Consider the following 7,487-nt stretch of genomic DNA (forward strand, 5'->3'; position numbering starts at 1 on the left):
TTATATTGTTCAAAAGTTCAGAGAAAATGTATCAAATATTCATAGATTTATAATCTTCCACAAAGCTGGGATCGTCTTGCGAGGATATTTATTGGAGCACAAGTTCCAGAGCTCAACTTGTGTTGCTAGGTGACGGGCTGGGCTTGGCCGCTGTTGCTAGGTGACGGGCTGGGCTTGGCCGCTGTTGCTAGGTGACGGGCTGGGCCTTCTGATTTCTTACATTCCAAAAGTTTTTGAAATTAACTTACAAAACAGGCTCAGTGATTTTTTTAAGTGCTTGGGCTGTTTTATATATCCAGCCACAAAGCATTTTATCAATATGTATTCATTTCCTTTATAATCCCAAATTCCAGAGCCCAACTTTTAATGGTTTTAACATGTCATGATTTCTTTTTTCACACAACCACAAGTCTGGGATTTTAACAGACTTTGGATGTAGTCTGTTAAATCCTAGACAGGTACCATCATGGGAAATTTCAGACTTCCTGTATATTGGCATCGATCTGTAAAAAAAGAATCCCCATGATCTGTAAAGATTCATAAGGTTTAAAATTAGAATTAGCCTCCTCGGGGTTCAAATAAAAACCAGGCACAAGATTTCAAAAGCAATAGTTAGAGACAAGCTCTACTTTTTTTTTGTGGCCGTTAAAAGATGGAGTGGAGGGTTTCATACATCAGTGGTCACATTGCTGCTGACTGTCATGTCAAAGCCTGGAGGGAGAAAAGCCTTGTGAGGTCATTAGCTGGAAAGAATCAAATGGACCTCCACTGACTTATTTTTAACCTAAATTTACAGCTGCACCTGGCAAGATTAAGTCCAGTAGAGCTCTCTTTCAGGGTTATTACTGGCAGTCGGTGTGAGTGCAGCTGGATCAGGCAGCACCCCATCTGTGTCCAAACATTTTGCTCCCACCAGACTCACCAACAGGTTCAGCTTTGCTTTTATGTGACTGAAACTTCACATGTGCAACATTTTCTCTGATTCAAACCTTAGTTGTGCATAAAATAAGCTCCAACAAAAAGCAACGTTCAATAATTGAGTTATTATTGAACTTAATCATTAAAGGTGATCTTTATGCTTCCTTGAACCAGTTAGGATAGGCCACTGGGCTAAACAGAACATTTCCATGTTCATTTTTTGCATTTCATTTGATTTTAGGTTGCTCAGTTCTGCCTATTTTAAGAAGTTTTGGTGCCTCTTGTCACATAATTATACAACTGAACATCTTTGAAAAGCAGAAGTGGTGGATTATGAGACTTACTAATTCTCATTATGGGTTTTATAAAAAGTGTATTTATTTAAACTAAATCACTTGGTCCCAAGCAGGGATGATAAATGTGAAGTGTGATAAGAAAAGCAAATTTCTACCATCTTCTGTGGTAGTTTATGTGATGCAAATTCTGGAAAATGTCTGCAGGGAACATCCAAAGCTTGTCCTGTCACAGTGTCTGATTTTAAAACTAAAGCGGTGGAATAAAAATTATATATTAAAGTGGTTAAGATTAATTTCTGCTGTGTAAAATCTTAATTTCTACCTCATGCGGTGGGTTTGTAAAGGGACGACATCCCAGATTTTGTCCACCTACTGGTTTTATACAGTTCCCATCAGTATTTTATAACACTAATCTTTTTTAATCTTTAAGAACCAGTTCCTTCCTCAGGCACATCTATTGAGTCTTTCTAACCAGGGACTCAGATGGGAAAAGTCTTTCGCCCCAAGGCTTAGGTAGAATGATAAGACAAACAACTTTTTCGTGATAAGTCATGGCAAGAAACACATTTTTCGGTCTGGTGCACACTGTAATAGTCTGCTGTTTTTGCACGCTCCATCTACTCAAAGTGTACCGCTCTCATTTTATGAATACAGAGAAAGAGTGCAGACAGACATGGACATGAAATACCTCATTTACAGCTTTATGCTTTTAAAAAAGATATTTAAAATCTTTCCCCTCATTTCATAGAGGCAGAAATGCATATCGTATTGTGTGGAGTCGATCCACACAAAGAAGCAGCAAGCGGAGGAGATTTCACCTGCATTGATACTACAGGAGGAAATTCAGTATTTTTATGCTCCAAATTATGTTGGGTTTTAAATGCTGCTTTACAGTTTTATTCAGATCTGTGACATAAAGATGTACATCTTCATAAATTAACATATGCATTCTAATGAGGATAATTTTTTTCTATATTAAAATTATTTTGAAAATAACAATAACAGAAGGTATTAAGCACAGAAGCATGGAGTTGCCATCAAGGCAAAACTGGAGATATTTGATATTCTAACATCAACATTTGATTTTACTAATGATACATTTCCTGTTTACACAATAGGTTATTTATGTTTAAAAGAAGTTTTGTTTTTTGTTAGTCTGATTTCATATTCTAACCTCAGAAAAGAAATATGTTATCATTAACTTTAATCATCACAATTAACAGAAATAAAAGGCTTGGAAACATCAGTGAGTGAATTAAGATGCTGAAGTCATGAACAATTTTCCTCCAACATAAAAAATAGTAGCTTTGTGTTCAACTATCACATGAAATCCAAACTGAATACATGCTATGTTGTGATGTTATATTGTGGTTATCGAGTAACAAAACCTAAAAAAGTGGGAAGAGTATGAATATTTTTCCCAGTGCACAGGAAACACCATAAGTTTACCACTTTTAATTTTCATCCATCTTCTTGCACCCTTTTTCCCTCAGTGGGGTCGGGAGGGTTGCTGGTGCCCATCTCCAGCCAACGTTTCGGGCGAGAGGCGGGGTACACCCTGGACAGGTTGCCAGTCTGTTGCAGGGCAACACAGAGACACACAGGACACACAACCATGCACACACACTCACACCGAGGGACAATTTGGAAAGGCCAATTAACCTGACAGTCATGTTTTTGGACTGTGGGAGGAAACCGGAGTACCCAGAGAAAACCCACGCACGCACAGGGAGAACATGCAAACTCCATGCAGAAAGACCCCAGGCCGGGAATCGAACCCAGAACCTTCTTGCTGCAAGGCAACAGCTCTACCAACTGCGCCACTGTGCAGCCCACTTTTAATTTTGTTCCCTTTTAATACTTTTGATGTGTTCTTCCAAAATAAGAATTGATTCACATCTGGACGTTATGATGGTAAATGATAAGGTCTAATAGGTCATACAAGAGTCTCCAGGATTCTGTGACTGAAGTAAATTTCCATTCCATTCCACCAGAAGAGTCTGTTATTGGATTAATCAGTTGCTTTTGCTTTCCAAGAACAAAATTGCGTCTTGGGAAAAGAACATGAAGCAGCTTCCAGCTTCCACGCTCTTTTCTCATGGCTCAACAAGATGTAGTTAAATGCTCAAGATCCTTTTATCTGGACAGGACTGCCAGTTTACTTGCTGCACAGTGACTGAGAGGAGTTTTATTTGGCACAGGCTTGTGTCCCTGTCCAGGCTTGAGACTCCAGGCTTCATGAAAAGTATTGAATCTTGTGTCTTTGTCCTTATCCAACCAATTTAGCACTGTGACTGCGGTGCGCCCTAAAAGTATTGTCTTGAGGCACAGTCCCGGTGGATTGATTTATGGCTCTCTCAGTTCTTACCCAGCCATCAGGAGGAGAAAGAAAAATTACAGCCAATGATGGGAATTAGCTTCTCTTCTCTTCACTCTGCACCTTTCAGAAGCAATTTAAGGGTCAACTTCAGAGAGTGAGAAGCTTTTTGACACATTTTGCCTCATGAGTCTATTTATCTGTTTCAGTCCTTCTGTGTTCGTATGGGAGAATAAAACTGATTAATGTTGCAGGTTAGTGCCAACAACTTGTCAACTTTGTCAGTTTTTTGGTACGTTTCTACTTCAAATGTCGTAGTACATTTGAAATAAGACAAAACTAACTTACAAGTAACTTTTCAGCACAACAAGAGCTTGTTTTAAGTTAATAATTTTTTAATATTGGTGGAAAAAGTGTTGGTTCCACTGGCATCATTTAACTCATGTTTATAAGTCTTATAACATGGGAAAACATGCATTGCTATAGTAAAATAATCAGCCAATGATAAGAACTTTTTTATCTATATTAAGGAATTATTTACTTAAAATGTTGTAACATCTTGCTGAAGAGTTACTATAATTTAGTCTTGTCTTTTTTCATGGTACCTGTTTGTGTTCTTGTTGGTTTGTAATAAGAAGTAAATATATAATGATCTGTGAGATTTTCCAATCTGCTTTAATTTTCTGTGACATTCTTTGATATTTCAATCTTTCATAAACTTAAAAAGATCCTATAAACATAACTTTTCAAACTATTCATAACCACAATAATGATACAAAACTGTGGTCTGATGTTTTTGATAGATATCAATTATTTACGGGTAACAATATAGCATATTGTTCTGAATCTGCACGTTTGCACAGACGTGTTTGATCCTAAAAAAAGACAAACAGTCCACATTTGCATGAGCGTTCAAGCGATGAATTATTCACTGCCTGTACTTTTGACCTTCCTGCTTAGTTCAGTCTACCTTCAAACCAGAGGAATAAAAAACTGGCTTTTAAATGGGTTTTCACTTTATATAAATTTCCAGAAACTTGTACAAATGTCTGTTCACAATACTTTTTCAACCAAGTTACAACGCTTGAAATTGCAATAAATCTTAAGTCCGTATTGCCCACCTTTACTGAAAACCTCAATCACAAGCTGAGTTTCCATTGACCATAAAGCAGGAAGTGATAGGAGGAGGACGGCAGGTACATTTTTCGACGGCTTATGACGTGAAGGAACTTTTTCATGCGTGATTTTTTTTATGTTTCTTACATAATGGAAACACCAAAGTTGCCAAATTGTTTTGTTTTTTTGTTTTGTTTTTTGATATTAGTGGATTATCAACTACGTTTTGCACACATTTGTAATGGAAATGCAGCCCAGAAAGTGACTTCACAGAGAAAAGAAGCTTTCCAACAGTAATTTATTAATTCATTATGCATTTTGGTTTATTTCACTGGTCATGGAAGAGAAACGTTTGTGTAAAGTGATGGGTTGATCACCGTCAGAGCTACAGAGATAAATGTGCTTATCCACATGTGTTTCAATCTTTATGGGGAAAAATATGTCTAATTCACAGTATTTCAACAACAAAAAGATTCTGTTTTTAAAGGACCAAAGGAGAGGAACACAAAGAAAATGATCTCACTTCCTATGCTTTGGTCTTTGCAGGTGACACACCTGGTCCGGGGTTCTCTGTGACGAAGACAAAAACCTTTGAAGTCTAATCCCGATCTGATGTTTTAGCCCCTCAATGCCTGAAATGTGCTCCGTACTGGGCCTGCCTGGTACGCTCCCTCATCACTCCAGCACCAGATGAACAGCAATGGAGCAGTAATTGAGGCAAAAATAGGTCTCTCCCTCCAGCTCCCCTAAGCCGTATCTCCCCCCTCATTTTCTCCTGCCAAAGTATAAAAAAGAAGAACACTCAGTGCAGAGGCAGCAGAGTAATCCAATCAGCTCTTCTCCACAGTTTTCATTTGCTGTTAACTGTCTCCCTGCTCTTAGAGGTCACACACCATATTACAGAGGTGGCCAGCGGAGCTGCCGGCTACATCTTCATAATGGCTCCTATTCCCCACAGGGTTTCCACCACTGGCTCCTCCGAATGTGTAAGCTGCTGAAGCCATTACCCTCGATCGACCAACCAATTCCTGCAGCGTGTCAAATGATGTCCACGCGACGTGATTGAGCCACCAGCAGCACATGTGCATGCTTTTTGATGTCTGAGGACAGATATGCAAATGCATATTGAATATTAGCTGCATTCCCATTACAAATGGGTGCAAGACTTTGGCAATATTCTGCTAATGTAAAAAAAAAAACACAATTTAAAATTCGTTCACGCAACAAGTCGTTAAAGATGTGGCGCCATCATCCTCCTACTACTTCCTGGCGTTTTCTTTGTCTTTTCCACCAGTAGTAACACCCGATTGTTGATCACATGACTTGTATGATGCGAAAAATGTTTCCGTTGCAGTTTTGTGAAGTACACCAGAGGTGGGCCGACTGCAGTTTTCTGGTCATTCGCCGATTACAATCTTTAAAAAGCCTGACCTGCCGATTCTGATTTTGGCCAATACTAAATCTTTTGTCTGAAATGTCGCTGAATATAGAAAAAAGTCGCTGAGGTGACAGTGGAGTAATGATAGTTAACTGCAGACGTGCAGACATGACCTGGTAGGTCGATCTGTCAGCCAAGCCTCTCAGTGGAGAGCAGAAAAGGACTGCGGTTGATTTTTAAGTAGATAAGGTCAGGGGGATAAGATTGGCTTCACATGTAAGTATCGATACCCGTCTATTGAACAAATACCCGAAATTCTTATCAGGATAAGAAAATTATCACAGCAATACAATAAATGCCCATGCTGCAGTTTGTCTGTATTTTGTTTTTGAGGCTTGAAAGTACCTTTAATCTTTACATAATCAAATGAAATCAAATAATTTCAGACGTTTCTTCCATCACATGGTTTTACTTTGGTAGTGTTTTTAGTTAAAATGTTGAATTAAAAGAATCCTCAGTTGAAGGTTGATGGATGCTTTATTCTCAATTAAATTTGCAGACTTGAGTTTTTATTTTTTTACTTTACATATTTGAAGCAGCAGCTGCTCTTAGAGATTTAACTAAGCTGAAAAACGGAACAACTATAGGAGTGGGAATTGCATTTAGAGCGACTTTGATGTTTTTGCTGTGCTGAGATAAAAGTGATTGTTCTGTAGGAAAACATTTATGAAGAAACTCTGAATGAAAATTAGCTGAACAAAGAGGCAAAAAGCAAAGAGCATGCTTCAGAGAATATGTATTTAATTAACTTGCAGATGTAGAATAACTAGAGCTGTTCTTTAATGTCTATGCTGTGTTTAATTTATGGACCTTTTATTAAGTATATGTTTTTAAATCTGTGGTGTTAAGGGAATACTTGAAAATGGTTTACATTACGAAACACAAAAAATGCTCAGATAATTACATGAACTCTGGCACTTTTCTGCTTTGTTCTACATGAGCACACTAAGCATTTAAATAGCTAAACTATTGCAAATTATGAATTATTAACTTAATACACTTTCAGTGAATAGAATAAAAACTGCTAGGTAACTTCATGTCACTGCTGAAACTTCACCAAACATGACAGATGTTAGGAAAATGACCAGAATTTCCAATAAAACCAAGAAATTGAAATAACAGCTTTACTACTAACCTCAACTTCAAAATCCAATATGGCCGCCCAATCCATAACACTATTTGTTGAGCAAAGTGTCTAGTTTCTCTTATCTTCCTTTAAAAAACTCCACTGATCCTTTATATTATTGACTGGTTAGTTTAATCAACCACAGTGTTACCATGACTACTATGAAATCAGGTATCAGTATTTTTGGTAGCATGGGTCGATACCGAGTCCTGCTGGCAGTGGCGCAACTACACATTATTCAGGTGGATGCGAAAACATAGATCGGAGCAAATATAT

Source organism: Poecilia reticulata, linkage group LG10 (genome assembly GCF_000633615.1).
Source record: "Poecilia reticulata strain Guanapo linkage group LG10, Guppy_female_1.0+MT, whole genome shotgun sequence".
Lineage (NCBI taxonomy): Eukaryota > Metazoa > Chordata > Actinopteri > Cyprinodontiformes > Poeciliidae > Poecilia > Poecilia reticulata.